The sequence below is a fragment of the Ambystoma mexicanum genome, chromosome 14, assembly GCF_040938575.1.
Source record: "Ambystoma mexicanum isolate Mex_15411 chromosome 14, UKY_AmexF1_1, whole genome shotgun sequence".
Taxonomy (NCBI): domain Eukaryota; kingdom Metazoa; phylum Chordata; class Amphibia; order Caudata; family Ambystomatidae; genus Ambystoma; species Ambystoma mexicanum.
In genome coordinates, this window is record NC_090940.1 from 619,457,773 (window position 1) to 619,477,579 (window position 19,807).

Below are 19,807 nucleotides of genomic sequence, written 5' to 3' on the forward strand. Positions count from 1 at the left end.
AGGGCTATCCTGCCGAAGGGTCAGGGCAATGTGCTCCCGTGGTGGAGTGTCAGTGATATGGGCTATCCTGGCAAAGAGACAGGGCTATCCTCGCGGAGGCTCAGGGATATCATGGTGGAGGCTCAGGGCTATGTGCTCCCATGGTGGAGTGCCAGGGATATGGGCTATCCTGGCAAAGAGACAGGGCTATCCTGGCGGAGGCTCAGGGCTATAGACTCCCGTGGTGGAGTGCCAGTGATATGGGCTATCCTGGCAGAGAGACAGGGCTATCCTGGTGGAGGATCAAGGCTATGTGCTCTCTTCGTGGAGCACCAGAGATATGGGCTATCCTGGCAGAGAGACAGGGCCATCCTGGCGGAGGCTCAGGGCTATGTGCTCCCGTGGTGGAGCACCAGGGATATGGGCTATCCTGGCAGAGAAACAGGGTTATCCTGGCAGAGGCTCAGGGCTATGTGCTCTCGTGGTGGAGCGCCAGGCATATGGGCTTTCCTGGCAGAGAGACGGGGCTATCCTGGAAGAGAGACGGGGCTATCCTGGAAGAGAGACGGGGCTATGTGCTCTCTTGATGGAGTGCCAGGGATATGGGCTATCCTGGCAGAGAGACAGGGCAATCCTGCCGGAGACTCAGGGCAATGTGCTCCCGTGGTGGAGCGCCTGGGATATGGGCTATCCTGGCAGATAGACAGGGCTATCCTGGCGGAGACTCAAGGCTATGCGCTCCTGTGGTGGAGCGCCAGGGATATGAGCTATCCTGGCAGAGGCTCAGGGCTATGTGCTCTCGTGGTGGAGTGCCAGGCATATGGGCTTTCCTGGCAGAGAGACGGGGCTATCCTGGAAGAGAGACGGGGCTATCCTGGAAGAGAGACGGGGCTATGTGCTCTCTTGATGGAGTGCCAGGGATATGGGCTATCCTGGCAGAGAGACAGGGCTATCCTGCCGGAGACTCGGGGCAATGTGCTCTCTTCGTGGAGCACCAGTGATATGGGCTATCCTGGCAGAGAGATAGGGCTATCCTGGCAGAGGCTCAGGGCTATGCGCTCCTGTGGTGGAGCGCCAGGGATATGGGCTATCCTGGCAGAGGCTCAGGGCTATGTGCTCCTGTTTTGGAGCGCCAGGGATATGGGCTTTCCTGGCAGAGAGACAGGGCTATCCTGGAAGAGAGATAGGGCTATCCTGGAAGAGAGACAGGGCTATCCTGGCGGAGGCTCAGGGCTTTGTGCTCCCGTGGTGGAGCGCCAGGGTTATGGGCTTTCCTGGCAGAGAGACATGGCTATGTGCTCCCATGGTGGAGCGCCAGGATATAGGCTATCCTGGAAAAGAGACACGACTATCCTGGAAGTGAGACAGGGCTATCCTGGCTGAGGCTCAGGGTTATGTGGTCTCTTGGTGGATTGCCAGGGATATGGGCTATCCTGGCAGAGAGACAGGCCTATCCTGGCGGAGGCTCAGTGCTATGTGCTCTCTTGGTGGAGCGCCAGGGATATGGGCTATCCTGGCAGAGGCTCAGGACTATCCAGGCAGGGGTTCAATGCTATCCAGGCAGAGGCTCAGGGCTATGTGCTCCTGTGGTGGAGCGCCAGAGAAATGGGCTATGCTGGCAGAGTGACGGTGCTATGATGGCAGAGGCTCAGGGCTATGTGCTCTCTGGATGGAGTACCAGGGATATGGGCTATCCCGGCAGAGGGTCAGGGCTATCCTGGCAGAGAGCCAGGGCTATGTGCTCTCTTGGTGGAGCGTCAAGGATATGGGCTATCCTTGCAGAGGCTCAGGCCAATCATGGCGGAGGCTCAGGGCTATGTCCTCCCGTGGTGGATTGCCAGGGATATGGGCTATCTTGGCAGAGAGACAGGGCTATCCTGGTGGAGGCTTCGGGGTATGTGCTCTCTTGCTGGAGCATCAGGGATATGGGCTATCCTGGCAGAGAGACAGGGCTATCCTGGCGGAGGCTCAGGGCTATGTGCTCTTTTGGTGGAGCGCCAGGGATATGGGCTATCCTGGCAGAGAGACAGGGCTATCCTGGCGGAGACTCAGGGCTATGTGCTCTCTTGGTGGAGCGCCAGGGATATGGGCTACCCTGGCAGAAAGAAAGGGGTGTCCTGGCGAAGAGACAGGGCTATCCTCACGGAGGCTCAGGGATATCATGTTGGAGGCTCAGGGCTATGTGCTCCCATGGTGGAGCTCTAGGGATATTGGCTATCCTGGCAGAGAGACAGGGATATCCTGGCAGAGACTCAGGGCTATGTGCTCTCGGTGGAGCGCCAGGGATATGGGCTATCCTGGCAGAGAGACAGGGCTATCCTGGTGGAGGCTCAGGGCTATGTGTTCTCTTGGTGGAGCGCCAGGGATATGGGATATCCTGGCAGAGAGACAGGGCTATCCGAGGCGGAGGATTAGGGCTATGTGCTATGTGCTCTCTTGATGGAGCGCCAGGGATATGGGCTATCCTGGCAGAGATACAGGGCTATCCTGGGAGAGGCGCAGGGCTATGTGCTATGTTGGTGGAGTGCCAGGTATATTGGCTATGCTGGCAGAGAGACAGGGCTGTCCTGGCGGAGGCTCAGGGCTATGTGCTCTCTTGGTGGAGCGCCAGGGATATGGGCTATCCTGACAGAGAGAGACAGGGCTATCCTGGCGGAGGCTCAGGGCTAGGTGCTCTCTTGGTGGAGCACCAGGGATATGGGCTATCCTGGCAGAGAGACAGGGCTATACTGCCGGAGGGTCAGGGCAATGTGCACCTGTGGTGGAGTGCCAGGGATATGGGCTATCCTGGCAGATAGACAGGGCTATCCTGGTGGAGGATCAAGGCTATGTGCTCTCTTCGTGGAGCACCAGAGATATGGGCTATCCTGGCATCGAGACAGGGCCATCCTGGTTGAGGCTCAGGGCTATGTGCTCTGTTGGTGGAGTGCCAGGTATATTGGCTATGCTGGCAGAGAGACAGGGCTATCCTGGCGGAGGCTCAGGGCTATGTGCTCTCTTGGTGGAGCGCCAGGGATATGGGCTACCCTGGCAGAGAGAAAGGGTTGTCCTGGCGGAGAGACAGGGCTATCCTCGCGGAAGCTCAGGGATATCATGGTGGAGGCTCAGGGCTATGTTCTCCCATTGTGGAGTGCCAGGGATATGGGCTATCCTGGCAGAGAGACAGGGATATCCTGGCGGAGGCTCATGGCTATAGGCTCTCTTGGTGGAGCGCCATGGATATTGGCTATCCTGGCAGAGAGACAGGGATATCCGGGCAGAGACTCAGGGCTATGTGCTCTCGGTGGAGCGCCAGGGATATGGGCTATCCTGGCAGAGAGACAGGGCTATCCTGGTGGAGGCTCAGGGCTATGTGCTCTCTTGGTGGAGCGCCAGGGATATGGGCTATCCTGGCAGAGAGACAGGGCTATCCGGGCGGAGGCTTAGGGCTATTTGCTATGTGCTCTCTTGATGGAACGCCAGGGATATGGGCTATCCTGGCAGAGAGACAGGGCCATCCTGGTGGAGGATCAAGGCTATGTGCTCTCTTCGTGGCGCACCAGAAATATGGGCTATCCTGGCAGAGAGACAGTTCATTCCAGGCAGAGGTTCAGGGCTATCCAGGCAGAGGCTCAGGGCTATGTGCTCCTGTGGTGGAGCACCAGGGATATAGGCTATCCCGGCAGAGGGTCAGGGCTATCCTGGCAGAGAGCCAGGGCTATGTGCTTTCTTGGTGGAGCGTCAAGGATATGGGCTATCCTTGGAGAGAGACAGGGCTATCCTGGTGGATGCTGAGGGCTATGTGCTCTCTTGGTGGACTGTCAGGGATATGGGCTATCCTGGCAGAGGCTCAGGCCTATCATGGCACAGGCTCAGGGCTATGTGCTCCCGTGGTGGATTGCCAGGGATATGGGCTATCTTGGCAGAGAGACAGGGCTATCCTGGTGGAGGCTCAGGGCTATGTGCTCTCTTGGTGGAGCACCAGGGGTATGGGCTACCTGGCAGAGACAGGTCTATCCTGGCGGAGGCTCAGGGCTATCCTGGCTGAGGCTCAGGGCTATGTACTCTCTTGTTGGAGCACCAGGGACATGGGCTATCCTGGCAGAGAGACAGGGCCATCCTGGCGGAGGCTCAGGGCTATCCTGGCTGAGGCTCAGGGTTATGTGGTCTCTTGGTGGAGCGCCAGGGATACGGGCTATCCTGACAGAGAGACAGGACTATCCTGGCGGAGGCTCAGGGCTATTTGCTCTCTTGGTGGAGTGCCAGGGATATGGCCAATCATGGCAGATAGGGCTATCCTGGCAGAGGCTCAGCGCTATGTGCTCTCTTGGTGGAGAACCAGGGATATGGGCTATCCTGGCAGAGAGACAGGGCTATCCTGGCAGAGGCTCTAGGCTATGTGCTCTCTTGGTGGAGCGCCAGGGATATGGGCTATCCTGGCAGAGAGACAGGGCTATCCTGGATGAAGCTCAGGGCTATGTGCTCTCTTGGTGGAGCACCAGGGATATGGACTACCCTGGCAGAGAGACAGGGCTATCCTGGCGGAGGCTCAGGGCTATGTGCTCTCTTGGTGGAGTGCCAGGAATATGGGCTATCCTGGTAGAGAGACAGGGCTAACCTGGCAGATGCTCAGGGCTATTGTGGCGGAGGCTCAGGCTTATGTGCCCCCGTGGTGAGTGCCAGGGATATGGGCTATCCTGGCAGAGAGACAGGGCTATCCTGGCAGAGGCTCAGCGCTAAAGGCTCTCTTGGTGGAGCGCCAGGGATATGAGCTACCCTGGCAGAGAGAAAGGGTTGTCCTGGCAGAGAGACAGGGCTATCCTGGTGGAGGCTCAGGGCTATGTGCTCTCTTGGTGAAGCGCCAGGGATATGGGCTATCCTGGCAGAGAGACAGGGCTATCCTGCCGAAGGGTCAGGGCAATGTGCTCCCGTGGTGGAGTGCCAGTGATATGGGCTATCCTGGCAGAGAGACAGGGCTATCCTCGCGGAGGCTCAGGGATATCATGGTGGAGACTCAGGGCTATGTTCTCCCATTGTGGAGTGCCAGGGATATGGGCTATCCTGGCAGAGAGACAGGGATATCCTGGCGGAGGCTCATGGCTATAGGCTCTCTTGGAGGAGCGCCATGGATATTGGCTATCCTGGCAGAGAGACAGGGATATTCTGGCAGAGACTCAGGGCTATGTGCTCTCGGTGGAGCGCCAGAGATATGGGCTATCCTGGCAGAGAGACAGGGCTATCCTGGTGGAGGCTCAGGGCTATGTGCTCTCTTGGTGGAGCGCCATGGATATGGGCTATCCTGGCAGAGAGACAGGGCTATCCGGGCGGAGGCTCAGGGCTATGTGCTATGTGCTCTCTTGATGGAGCGCCAGGGATATGGGCTATCGTGGCAGAGAGACAGGGCTATCCTGGTGGAGGATCAAGGCTATGTGCTCTCTTCGTGGAGCACCAGAGATATGGGCTATCCTGGCAGAGAGACAGGGCCATCCTGGTTGAGGCTCAGGTCTATGTGCTCTGTTGGTGGAGTGCCAGGTATATTGGCTATGCTGGCAGAGAGACAGGGCTATCCTGGCGGAGGCTCAGGGCTATGTGCTCTCTTGGTGGAGCGCCAGGGATATGGGCTACCCTGGCAGAGAGAAAGGGTTGTCCTGGCGGAGAGACAGGGCTATCCTCGCGGAGGCTCAGGGATATCATGGTGGAGGCTCAGGACTATGTTCTGCCATTGTGGAGTGCCAGGGATATGGGCTATCCTGGCAGGGAGACAGGGATATCCTGGCGGAGGCTCATGGCTATAGGCTCTCTTGGTGGAGCGCCATGGATATTGGCTATCCTGGCAGAGAGACAGGGATATCCTGGCAGAGACTCAGGGCTATGTGCTCTCGGTGGAGCGCCAGGGATATGGGCTATCCTGGCAGAGAGACAGGGCTATCCTGGTGGAGGCTCAGGGCTATGTGCTCTCTTGGTGGAGCGCCAGGGATATGGGCTATCCTGGCAGAGAGACAGGGCTATCCGGGCGGATGCTTAGGGCTATGTGCTATGTGCTCTCTTGATGGAGCGCCAGGGATATGGGCTATCCTGGCAGAGAGACAGGGCTATCCTGGTGGAGGATCAAGGCTATGTGCTCTCTTCGTGGAGCACCAGAGATATGGGCTATCCTGGCAGAGAGACAGGGCATTCCTGGCGAAGGCTCAGGGCTATGTGCTCCTGTGGTGGAGCACCTGGGATATGGGCTATCCTGGCAGAGAGTCGGGGCTATCCTGGAAGAGAGACGGGGCTATCCTGGAAGAGAGACGGGGCTATGTGCTCTCTTGGTGGAGTGCCAGGGATATGGGCTATCCTGGCAGAGAGGCAGGGCTATCCCGCCGGAGGCTCAGGGCAATGTGCTTCCGTAGTGGAGCGCCTGGGATATGGGCTATCCTGGCAGAGAGACAGGGCTATCCTGGCAGAGACTCAAGGCTATGTGCTCTCTTCGTGGAGCGCCAGTGATACGGGCTATCCTGGCAGAGAGATAGGGCTATCATGGCGGAGGCTCAGGGCTATGTGCCCCTGTGGTGAAGCGCCAGGGATATGGGCTATCCTGGCGGAGGCTCAGGGCAATGTGCTCCCGTAATGGAGCACCAGGGATATGGGCTTTCCTGGCAGAGAGACATGGCTATCCTGGAAGAGACACAGGGCTATCCTGGAAGAGAGACAGGGCTATCCTGGCGGAGGCTCGGGGCTATGTGCTCCCGTGGTGGAGCGCCAGGGATATTGGCTTTCCGGGCAGAGAGACATGGCTATGTGCTCCCGTGGTGGAGTGCCAGGGATATGGGCTTTCCTGGCAGAGAGACAGGGCTATGTGCTCCCGTGCTGAGCGCCAGGATATGGGCTATCCTGTAAGAGAGACACGGCTATCCTGGAAGAGAGACTTGGCTATCCTGGCTGAGGCTCAGGGTTATGTGGTCTCTTGGTGGAGTGCCAGGGATATGGGCTATCCTGGCAGAGAGACAGGCCTATCCTGGCGGAGGCTCAGTGCTATGTGCTCTCTTGGTGGAGCGCCAGGGATATGGGCTATCCTGGCAGATGCTCAGGACTATCCAGTCAGAGGTTCAGGGCTATCCAGGCAGAGGCTCAGGGCTATGTGCTCCTGTGGTGGAGCGCCAGAGAAATGGGCTATGCTGGCAGAGAGACGGTGCTATGCTGGCGGAGGCTCAGGGCTAGGTGCTCTCTGGATGGAGCACCAGGGATATGGGCTATCCCGGCAGAGGGTCAGGGCTATCCTGGCAGAAAGCCAGGGCTATGTGCTCTCTTGGTGGAGCGCCAAAAATATGGTCTATCCTTGCAGAGAGACAGGGCTATCCTGGTGGAGGCTGAGGGCTATGTGCTCTCCTGGTGGAGTGTCAGGGATATGGGCTATCCTGGCAGAGGCTCAGGCCTTTCATGGCGGAGGCTCAGGGCTATGTGCTCCCGTGGTGGATTGCCAGGGATATGGGCTATCTTGGCAGAGAGACAGGGCTATCCTGGTGGAGGCTTCGGGGTATGTGCTCTCTTGCTGGAGCGCCAGGGATATGGGCTATCCCGGCAGAGAGACAGGGCTATCCTGGCGGAGGCTCAGGGCTATGTGCTCTCTTAGTGGAGCACCAGGGATATGGGCTATCCTGGCGGCGGCTCAGGGCTATGGTGGAGCACCAGGGATATGGGCTATCCTGGCAGAGAGACGGGGCTATCCTGGTGGAGGCTCAGGGCTATGTGCTATCTTGGTGGAGCACCAGGGACATGGGCTATCCTGGCAGAGAGACAGGGCTATCCTGGCGGAGGCTCAGGGCTATGTACTCTCTTGGTGGAGCACCAGGGATATGGGCTATCCTGGCAGTGAGATGGGGCTATCCTGGTGGAGGCTCAGGGCTATCCTGGCTGAGGCCCAGAGTTATGTGGTCTCTTGGTGGAGCGCCAGGGATAGGGGCTATCCTGGCAGAGAGACAGGCCTATCCTGGCAGAGGCTCAGGGCTATTTGCTCTCTTGGTGGAGTGCCAGGGATATGGCCAATCCTGGCAGATAGGGCTAACCTGGCAGAGGCTCAGTGCTATGTGCTCTCTTGGTGGAGCACCAGGGACATGGTCTATCCTGGCAGAGACCCAGGTCTATCCTGGCGGAGGCTCAGGGCTATGTGCTCTCTTGGTGGAGCGCCAGGGATATGGGCTATCCTGGCAGAGAGATAGGGCTATCCTGGCGGAGGCTCAGGGCTATGTGCTCCCGTGATGGAGCGCCAGGGATATGGTCTTTCCTGGCAGAGAGACAGGGCTATCCTGGCAGAGAGACAGGGCTATCCTGGCGGAGGCTCAGGGTATGTGCTCTCGTGGTGGAGTGCCGGTGTTATGGGATATCCTGGCATAGAGACAGCGCTATCCTGGCAGAGGCTCAATGCTATGTGCTCCCATGGTGGAGTGCCAGGGATATGGGCTATCCTGGCCGAGAGACAGGGCTATCCTGGCAGAGGCTCAGGGCAATGTGCTCCCGTGGTGGAGCACCAGGTATATGGGCTATCCAGGCAGAGAGACCGGGCCCTTATCCTGGCAGAGGCTCAAGGCTATGTGCTCTTTTCGTGGAGCACCGGGGATATGGGCTATCCTGGCAGAGAGATAGGGCTATCCTGGCGGAGGCTCAGGGCTATGTGCTCCAGTGATGGAGCGCCAGGGATATGGGCTTTCCTGGCAGAGAGACAGGGCTATCCTGGAAGAGAGACAGGGCTATCCTGGAAGAGAGACAGGGCTATACTGGCGGAGGCTCAGGGCTATGTGCTCCAGACATGGCTATGTGCTCCCGTGGTGGAGTGCCAACGATATGGGCTTTCCTGGCAGAGAGACAGGGCTATGTGCTCCCGTGGTGGAGCGCCAGGATATGGGCTATCCTGGAAGAGAGACACGGCTATCCTGGAAGAGAGACAGGGCTATCCTGGCTGAGGCTCAGGGTTATGTGGTCTCTTGGTGGAGTGCCAGGGATATGGGCTATCCTGGCAGAGAGACAGGCCTATCCTGGCGGAGGCTCAGTGCTATGTGCTGTCTTGGTGGATCACCAGGGATATGGGCTATGCTGGCAGAGTGACGGTGCTATGATGGCGGAGGCTCAGGGCTATGTGCTCTCTGGATGGAGTACCAGGGATATGGGCTATCCCGGAAGAGGGTCAGGGCTATCCTGGCAGAGAGCCAGGGCTATGTACTCTCTTGGTGGAGCGTCAAGGATATGGGCCATCCTTGCAGAGGCTCAGGCCAATCATGGCGGAGGCTCGGGGCTATGTGCTCCCGTGGTGGATTGCCAGGGATATGGGCTATCTTGGCAGAGAGACAGGGCTATCCTGGTGGAGGCTTCGGGGTATGTGCTCCCTTGCTGGAGCATCAGGGATATGGGCTATCCTGGCAGAGAGACAGGGCTATCCTGGCGGAGGCTCAGGGCTATGTGCTCTTTTGGTGGAGCGCCAGGGATATAGGCTATCCTGGCAGAGAGACAGGGCTATCCTGGCGGAGGCTCAGGGCTATGTGCTCTCTTGGTGGAGCGCCAGGGATATGGGCTCCCCTGGCAGAAAGAAAGGGGTGTCCTGGCGAAGAGACAGGGCTATCCTCACGGAGGCTCAGGGATATCATGGTGGAGGCTCAGGGCTATGTGCTCCCATGCTGGAGTGCCAGGGATATGGGCTATCCTGGCAAAGAGACAGGGCTATCCTGGCGGAGGCTCAGGGCTATGTGCTCTCTTGGTGGAGCGCCAGGGATATGGGATATCCTGGCAGAGAGACAGGGCTATCCGGGGCGGAGGCTTAGGGATATGGCTATGTGCTCTCTTGATGGAGCGCCAGAGATATGGGCTATCCTGGCAGAGATACAGGGATATCCTGGCAGAGACTCAGGGCTATGTGCTCTCGGTGGAGCGCCAGGGATATGGGCTATCCTGGCATAGAGACAGGGCTATCCTGGTGGAGGCTCAGGGCTATGTGCTCTCTTGGTGGAGCGCCAGGGATATGGGATATCCTGGCAGAGAGACAGGGCTATCCGGGGCGGAGGCTTAGGGATATGTGCTATGTGCTCTCTTGATGGCGCGCCAGAGATATGGGCTATCCTGGCAGAGATACAGGGCTATCCTGGGAGAGGCTCAGGGCTATGTGCTATGTTGGTGGAGTGCCAGGTATATTGGCTATGCTGGCAGAGAGACAGGGCTATCCTGGCGGAGGCTCAGGGCTATGTGCTCTCTTGGTGGAGCGCCAGGGATATGGGCTATCCTGACAGAGAGAGACAGGGCTATCCTGGCAGAGGCTCAGGGCTATGTGCTCTCTTGATGGAGCGCCAGAGATATGGGCTATCCTGGCAGAGAGACAGGGCTATACTGCCGGAGGGTCAGGGCAATGTGCACCTGTGGTGCAGTGCCAGGGATATTGGCTATCCTGGCAGATAGACAGGGCTATCCTGGTGGAGGATCAAGGCTATGTGCTCTCTTCGTGGAGCACCAGAGATATGGGCTATCCTGGCATCGAGACAGGGCCATCCTGGTTGAGGCTCAGGGCTATGTGCTCTGTTGGTGGAGCGCCAGGGATATGGGCTACCCTGGCAGAGAGAAAGGGTTGTCCTGGCGGAGAGACAGGGCTATCCTCGCGGAGGCTCAGGGATATCATGGTGGAGGCTCAGGGCTATGTTCTCCCATTGTGGAGTGCCAGGTATATTGGCTATGCTGGCAGAGAGACAGGGCTATCCTGGCAGAGGCTCAGGGCTATGTGCTCTCTTGGTGGAGCGCCAGGGATATGGGCTACCCTGGCAGAGAGAAAGGGTTGTCCTGGCGGAGAGACAGGGCTATCCTCGCGGAGGCTCAGGGATATCATGGTGGAGGCTCAGGGCTATGTTTTCCCATTGTGGAGTGCCAGGGATATGGGCTATCCTGGCAGAGAGACAAGGATATCCTGGCGGAGGCTCATGGCTATAGGCTCTCTTGGTGGAGCACTATGGATATTGGCTATCCTGGCAGAGAGACAGGGATATCCTGGCAGAGACTCAGGGCTATGTGCTCTCGGTGGAGCGCCAGGGATATGGGCTATCCTGGCAGAGAGACAGGGCTATCCTGGTGGAGGCTCAGGGCTATGTGCTCTCTTGGTGGAGCGCCAGGGATATGGGCTATCCTGGCAGAGAGACAGGGCTATCCGGGCGGAGGATTAGGGCTATGTGCTATGTGCTCTCTTGATGGAGCGCCAGGGATATGGGCTATCCTGGCAGAGAGACAGGGCTATCCTAGTGGAGGATCAAGGCTATGTGCTCTCTTCGTGGAGCACCAGAGATATGGGCTATCCTGGCAGAGAGACAGGGCATTCCTGACGGAGGCTCAGGGCTATGTGCTCCTGTGGTGGAGCACCAGGGATATGGGCTATCCTGGCAGAGAGACGGGGCTATCCTGGAAGAGAGACGGGGCTATCCTGGAAGAGAGACGGGGCTATGTGCTCTCTTGGTGGAGTGCCAGGGATATGGGCTATCCTGGCAGAGAGGCAGGGCTATCCTGCCGGAGGCTCAGGGCAATGTGCACCTGTGGTGGAGTGCCAGGGATATAGGCTATCCTGGCAGATAGACAGGGCTATCCTGGTGGAGGATCAAGGCTATGTGCTCTCTTCGTGGAGCACCAGAGATATGGGCTATCCTGGCATCGAGACAGGACCATCCTGGTTGAGGCTCAGGGCTATGTGCTCTGTTGGTGGAATGCCAGGTATATTGGCTATGCTGGCAGAGAGACAGGGCTATCCTGGCGGAGGCTCAGGGCTATGTGCTCTCTTGGTGGAGCGCCAGGGATATGGGCTACCCTGGCAGAGAGAAAGGGTTGTCCTGGCGGAGAGACAGGGCTATCCTCGCGGAGGCTCAGGGATATCATGGTGGAGGCTCAGGGCTATGTTCTCCCATTGTGGAGTGCCAGGGATATGGGATATCCTGGCAAAGAGACAGGGCTATCCTGGCGGAGGCTCAGGGCCATAGGCTCTCTTGGTGGAGCTCCAGGGATATTGGCTATCCTGGCAGAGAGACAGGGATATCCTGGCAGAGACTCAGGGCTATGTGCTCTCGGTGGAGCGCCAGGGATATGGGCTATCCTGGCAGAGAGACAGGGCTATCCTGGTGGAGGCTCAGGGCTATGTGCTCTCTTGGTGGAGCGCCAGGGATATGGGATATCCTGGCATAGAGACAGGGCTATCCGGGGCGGAGGCTTAGGGATATGTGCTATGTGCTCTCTTGATGGAGCGCCAGGGATATGGGCTATCCTGGCAGAGATACAGGGCTATCCTGGGAGAGGCTCAGGGCTATGTGCTATGTTGGTGGAGTGCCAGGTATATTGGCTATGCTGGCAGAGAGACAGGGCTATCCTGGTGGAGGCTTCGGGGTATGTGCTCTCTTGCTGGAGCGCCAGGGATATGGGCTATCCCGGCAGAGAGACAGGGCTATCCTGGCGGAGGCTCAGGGCTATGTGCTCTCTTAGTGGAGCACCAGGGATATGGGCTATCCTGGCAGAGAGACAGGGCTATCCTCGCGGAGGCTCAGGGATATCATGGTGGAGGCTCAGGGCTATGTTCTCCCATTGTGGAGTGCCAGGGATATGGGCTATCCTGGCAGAGAGACAAGGATATCCTGGCGGAGGCTCATGGCTATAGGCTCTCTTGGTGGAGCACTATGGATATTGGCTATCCTGGCAGAGAGAAAGGGTTGTCCTGGCGGAGAGACAGGGCTATCCTCGCGGAGGCTCAGGGATATCATGGTGGAGGCTCAGAGCTATGTTCTCCCATTGTGGAGTGCCAGGGATATGGGATATCCTGGCAAAGAGACAGGGCTATCCTGGCGGAGGCTCAGGGCCATAGGCTCTCTTGGTGGAGCTCCAGGGATATTGGCTATCCTGGCAGAGAGACAGGGATATCCTGGCAGAGACTCAGGGCTATGTGCTCTCGGTGGAGCGCCAGGGATATGGGCTATCCTGGCAGAGAGACAGGGCTATCCTGGTGGAGGCTCAGGGCTATGTGCTCTCTTGGTGGAGCGCCAGGGATATGGGATATCCTGGCATAGAGACAGGGCTATCCGGGGCGGAGGCTTAGGGATATGTGCTATGTGCTCTCTTGATGGAGCGCCAGGGATATGGGCTATCCTGGCAGAGATACAGGGCTATCCTGGGAGAGGCTCAGGGCTATGTGCTATGTTGGTGGAGTGCCAGGTATATTGGCTATGCTGGCAGAGAGACAGGGCTATCCTGGTGGAGGCTTCGGGGTATGTGCTCTCTTGCTGGAGCGCCAGGGATATGGGCTATCCCGGCAGAGAGACAGGGCTATCCTGGCGGAGGCTCAGGGCTATGTGCTCTCTTAGTGGAGCACCAGGGATATGGGCTATCCTGGCAGAGAGACAGGGCTATCCTCGCGGAGGCTCAGGGATATCATGGTGGAGGCTCAGGGCTATGTTCTCCCATTGTGGAGTGCCAGGGATATGGGCTATCCTGGCAGAGAGACAAGGATATCCTGGCGGAGGCTCATGGCTATAGGCTCTCTTGGTGGAGCACTATGGATATTGGCTATCCTGGCAGAGAGACAGGGATATCCTGGCAGAGACTCAGGGCTATGTGCTCTCGGTGGAGCGCCAGGGATATGGGCTATCCTGGCAGAGAGACAGGGCTATCCTGGTGGAGGCTCAGGGCTATGTGCTCTCTTGGTGGAGCGCCAGGGATATGGGCTATCCTGGCAGAGAGACAGGGCTATCCGGGCGGAGGATTAGGGCTATGTGCTATGTGCTCTCTTGATGGAGCGCCAGGGATATGGGCTATCCTGGCAGAGAGACAGGGCTATCCTAGTGGAGGATCAAGGCTATGTGCTCTCTTCGTGGAGCACCAGAGATATGGGCTATCCTGGCAGAGAGACAGGGCATTCCTGACGGAGGCTCAGGGCTATGTGCTCCTGTGGTGGAGCACCAGGGATATGGGCTATCCTGGCAGAGAGACGGGGCTATCCTGGAAGAGAGACGGGGCTATCCTGGAAGAGAGATGGGGCTATGTGCTCTCTTGGTGGAGTGCCAGGGATATGGGCTATCCTGGCAGAGAGGCAGGGCTATCCTGCCGGAGGCTCAGGGCAATGTGCACCTGTGGTGGAGTGCCAGGGATATAGGCTATCCTGGCAGATAGACAGGGCTATCCTGGTGGAGGATCAAGGCTATGTGCTCTCTTCGTGGAGCACCAGAGATATGGGCTATCCTGGCATCGAGACAGGACCATCCTGGTTGAGGCTCAGGGCTATGTGCTCTGTTGGTGGAGTGCCAGGTATATTGGCTATGCTGGCAGAGAGACAGGGCTATCCTGGCGGAGGCTCAGGGCTATGTGCTCTCTTGGTGGAGCGCCAGGGATATGGGCTACCCTGGCAGAGAGAAAGGGTTGTCCTGGCGGAGAGACAGGGCTATCCTCGCGGAGGCTCAGGGATATCATGGTGGAGGCTCAGGGCTATGTTCTCCCATTGTGGAGTGCCAGGGATATGGGATATCCTGGCAAAGAGACAGGGCTATCCTGGCGGAGGCTCAGGGCCATAGGCTCTCTTGGTGGAGCTCCAGGGATATTGGCTATCCTGGCAGAGAGACAGGGATATCCTGGCAGAGACTCAGGGCTATGTGCTCTCGGTGGAGCGCCAGGGATATGGGCTATCCTGGCAGAGAGACAGGGCTATCCTGGTGGAGGCTCAGGGCTATGTGCTCTCTTGGTGGAGCGCCAGGGATATGGGATATCCTGGCAGAGAGACAGGGCTATCCGGGGCGGAGGCTTAGGGCTATGTGCTATGTGCTCTCTTGATGGAGCGTCAGGGATATGGGCTATCCTGGCAGAGAGACAGGGATATCCTGGCAGACACTCAGGGCTATGTGCTCTCGGTGGAGCGCCAGGGATATGGGCTATCCTGGCAGAGAGACAGGGCTATCCTGGTGGAGGCTCAGGGCTATGTGCTCTCTTGGTGGAGCGCCAGGGATATGGGATATCCTGGCATAGAGACAGGGCTATCCGGGGCGGAGGCTTAGGGATATGTGCTATGTGCTCTCTTGATGGAGCGCCAGGGATATGGGCTATCCTGGCAGAGATACAGGGCTATCCTGGGAGAGGCTCAGGGCTATGTGCTATGTTGGTGGAGTGCCAGGTATATTGGCTATGCTGGCAGAGAGACAGGGCTATCCTGGTGGAGGCTTCGGGGTATGTGCTCTCTTGCTGGAGCGCCAGGGATATGGGCTATCCCGGCAGAGAGACAGGGCTATCCTGGCGGAGGCTCAGGGCTATGTGCTCTCTTAGTGGAGCACCAGGGATATGGGCTATCCTGGCAGAGAGACAGGGCTATCCTGGCGGCGGCTCAGGGCTATGTGCTCTCTTGGTGGAGCACCAGGGATATTGGCTATCCTGGCAGAGAGACGGGGCTATCCTGGTGGAGGCTCAGGGCTATGTGCTATCTTGGTGGAGAACCAGGGACATGGGCTATCCTGGCAGAGAGACGGGGCTATCCTGGCGGAGGCTCAGGGCTATGTACTCTCTTGGTGGAGCACCAGGGATATGGGCTATCCTGGCAGTGAGACGGGGCTATCCTGGTGGAGGCTCAGGGCTATCCTGGCTGAGGCCCAGAGTTATGTGGTCTCTTGGTGGAGCGCCAGGGATAGGGGCTATCCTGGCAGAGAGACAGGACTATCCTGGCAGAGGCTCAGGGCTATTTGCTCTCTTGGTGGAGTGCCAGGGATATGGCCAATCCTGGCAGATAGGGCTATCCTGGCAGAGGCTCAGCGTTATGTGCTCTCTTGGTGGAGCACCAGGGACATGGCCTATCCTGGCAGAGACCCAGGTCTATCCTGGCGGAGGCTCAGGGCTATGTGCTCTCTTGGTGGAGCGCCAGGGATATGGGCTATCCTGGCAGAGAGATAGGGCTATCCTGGCGGAGGCTCAGGGCTATGTGCTCCCGTGATGGAGCGCCAGGGATATGGACTTTCCTGGCAGAGAGACAGGGCTATCCTGGAAGAGAGACAGGGCTATCCTGGCAGAGGGACAGGGCTATCCTGGCGGAGGCTCAGTGCTATGTGCTCCCATGGTGGAGTGCCAGGGAAATGGCCTTTTCTGGCAGAGAGAAAGGGCTATCCTGGAACAGAGACAGGGCTATCCTGGCAGAGGCTCAATGCTGGTGGAGTGCCAGGGATATGGGCTATCCTGGCAGAGAGACAGGGCTATCCTGGCAGAGGCTCAGGGCAATGTGCTCCCGTGGTGGAACACCAGGGATATGGGCTATCCAGGCAGAGAGACCGGGCCCTTATCCTGGCAGAGGCTCAAGGCTATGTGCTCTTTTCGTGGAGCACCGGGGATATGGGCTATCCTGGCAGAGAGATAGGGCTATCCTGGCGGAGGCTCAGGGCTATGTGCTCCAGTGATGGAGCGCCAGGGATATGGGCTTTCCTGGCAGAGAGACAGGGCTATCCTGGAAGAGAGACAGGGCTATCCTGGAAGAGAGACAGGGCTATACTGGCGGAGGCTCAGGGCTATGTGCTCCTGTGTTGGAGTGCCAGGGATATGGGCTTTCCTGGCAGAGAGACATGGCTATGTGCTCCCGTGGTGGAGTGCCAACGATATGGGCTTTCCTAGCAGAGAGACAGGGCTATGTGCTCCCGTGGTGGAGTGCCAGAGAAATGGGCTATGCTGGCAGAGTGATGGTGCTATGATGGTGGAGGCTCAGGGCTATGTGCTCTCTGGATGGAGTACCAGGGATATGGGCTATCCCGGCAGAGGGTCAGGGCTATCCTGGCAGAGAGACAGGGCTATTCTGGCTGAGGCTTAGGGTTATGTGGTCTCTTGGTGGAGTGCCAGGGATATGGGCTATCCTGGCAGAGAGACAGGCCTATCCTGGCGGAGGCTCAGTGCTATGTGCTGTCTTGGAGGAGCACCAGGGATATGGGCTATCCTGGCAGAGGCTCAGGACTATCCAGGCAGAGGTTCAGGGCTTTCCAGGCAGAGGCTCAGGGCTATGTGCTCCTGTGGTGGAGTGCCAGAGAAATGGGCTATGCTGGCAGAGTGACGGTGCTATGATGGCGGAGGCTCAGGGCTATGTGCTCTCTGGATGGAGTACCAGGGATATGGGCTATCCCGGCAGAGGGTCAGGGCTATCCTGGCAGAGAGCCAGGGCTATGTGCTCTCTTGGTGGATCGTCAGGGATATGGGCCATCCTTGCAGAGGCTCAGGCCAATCATGGCGGAGGCTGAGGGCTATGTGCTCCCGTGGTGGATTGCCAGGGATATGGGCTATCTTGGCAGAGAGACAGGGCTATCCTGGTGGAGGCTTCGGGGTATGTGCTCTCTTGCTGGAGCATCAGGGATATGGGCTATCCTGGCAGAGAGACAGGGCTATCCTGGCGGAGGCTCAGGGCTATGTGCTCTTTTGGTGGAGCGCCAGGGATATGGGCTATCCTGGCAGAGAGACAGGGCTATCCTGGCGGAGGCTCAGGGCTATGTGCTCTCTTGGTGGAGCGCCAGGGATATGGGCTACCCTGGCAGAAAGAAAGAGGTGTCCTGGCGAAGAGGCAGGGCTATCCTCACGGAGGCTCAGGGATATCATGGTGGAGGCTCAGGGCTATGTGCTCCCATGGTGGAGTGCCAGGGATATGGGCTATCCTGGCAAAGAGACAGGGCTATCCTGGCGGAGGCTCAGGGCCATAGGCTCTCTTGGTGGAGCTCCAGGGATATTGGCTATCCTGGCAGAGAGACAGGGATATCCTGGCAGAGACTCAGGGCTATGTGCTCTCGGTGGAGCGCCAGGGATATGGGCTATCCTGGCAGAGAGACAGGGCTATCCTGGTGGAGGCTCAGGGCTATGTGCTCTCTTGGTGGAGCGCCAGGGATATGGGATATCCTGGCATAGAGACAGGGCTATCCGGGGCAGAGGCTTAGGGATATGTGCTATGTGCTCTCTTGATGGAGCGCCAGGGATATGGGCTATCCTGGCAGAGATACAGGGCTATCCTCGGAGAGGCTCAGGGCTATGTGCTATGTTGGTGGAGTGCCAGGTATATTGGCTATGCTGGCAGAGAGACAGGGCTATCCTGGCGGAGGCTCAGGGCTATGTGCTCTGTTGGTGGAGCGCCAGAGATATGGGCTATCCTGGCAGAGAGACAGGGCTATACTGCCGGAGGGTCAGGGCAATGTGCACCTGTGGTGGAGTGCCAGGGATATGGGCTATCCTGGCAGATAGACAGGGCTATCCTGGTGGAGGATCAAGGCTATGTGCTCTCTTCGTGGAGCACCAGAGATATGGGCTATCCTGGCATCGAGACAGGGCCATCCTGGTTGAGGCTCAGGGCTATGTGCTCTGTTGGTGGAGTGCCAGGTATATTGGCTATGCTGGCAGAGAGACAGGGCTATCCTGGCGGAGGCTCAGGGCTATGTGCTCTCTTGGTGGAGCGCCAGGGATATGGGCTACCCTGGCAGAGAGAAAGGGTTGTCCTGGCGGAGAGACAGGGCTATCCTCGCGGAGGCTCAGGGATATCATGGTGGAGGCTCAGGGCTATGTTCTCCCATTGTGGAGTGCCAGGGATATGGGCTATCCTGGCAGAGAGACAGGGATATCCTGGCGGAGGCTCATGGCTATAGGCTCTCTTGGTGGAGCACCATGGATATTGGCTATTCTGGCAGAGAGACAGGGATATCCTGGCAGAGACTCAGCGCTATGTGCTCTCGGTGGAGCGCCAGGGATATGGGCTATCCTGGCAGAGAGACAGGGCTATCCTGGTGGAGGCTCAGGGCTATATGCTCTCTTGGTGGAGCGCCAGGGATATGGGCTATCTTGGCAGAGAGACAGGGCTATCCGGGCAGAGGCTTAGGGCTATGTGCTATGTGCTCTCTTGATGGAGCGCCAGGGATATGGGCTATCCTGGCAGAGAGACAGGGCTATCCTGGTGGAGGATCAAGGCTATGTGCTCTCTTCGTGGAGCACCAGAGATATGGGCTATCCTGGCAGAGAGACAGGGCATTCCTGACGGAGGCTCAGGGCTATGTGCTCCTGTGGTGGAGCACCAGGGATATGGGCTATCCTGGCAGAGAGACAGGGCTATCCTGGAAGAGAGACGGGGCTATCCTGGAAGAGAGACAGGGCTATGTGCTCTCTTGGTGGAGTGCCAGGGATATGGGCTATCCTGGCAGAGAGGCAGGGCTATCCTGGCGGAGGCTCAGGGCAATGTGCACCTGTGGTGGAGTGCCAGGGATATGGGCTATCCTGGCAGATAGACAGGGCTATCCTGGTGGAGGATCAAGGCTATGTGCTCTCTTCGTGGAGCACCAGAGATATGGGCTATCCTGGCATCGAGACAGGACAATCCTGGATGAGGCTCAGGGCTATGTGCTCTGTTGGTGGAGTGCCAGGTATATTGGCTATGCTGGCAGAGAGACAGGGCTATCCTGGCGGAGGCTCAGGGCTATGTGCTCTCTTGGTGGAGCGCCAGGGATATGGGCCACCCTGGCAGAGAGAAAGGGTTGTCCTGGCGGAGAGACAAGGCTATCCTCGCTGAGGCTCAGGGATATCATGGTGGAGGCTCAGGGCTATGTTCTCCCATTGTGGAGTGGCAGGGATATGGGCTATCCTGGCAGAGAGACAGGGATATCCTGGCGGAGGCTCATGGCTATAGGCTCTCTTGGTGGAGCACCATGGATATTGGCTATCCTGGCAGAGAGACAGGGATATCCTGGCAGAGACTCAGGGCTATGTGCTCTCGGTGGAGCGCCAGGGATATGGGCTATCCTGGCAGAGAGACAGGGCTATCCTGGTGGAGGCTCAGGGCTATGTGCTCTCTTGGTGGAGCGCCAGGGATATGGGATATCCTGGCATAGAGACAGGG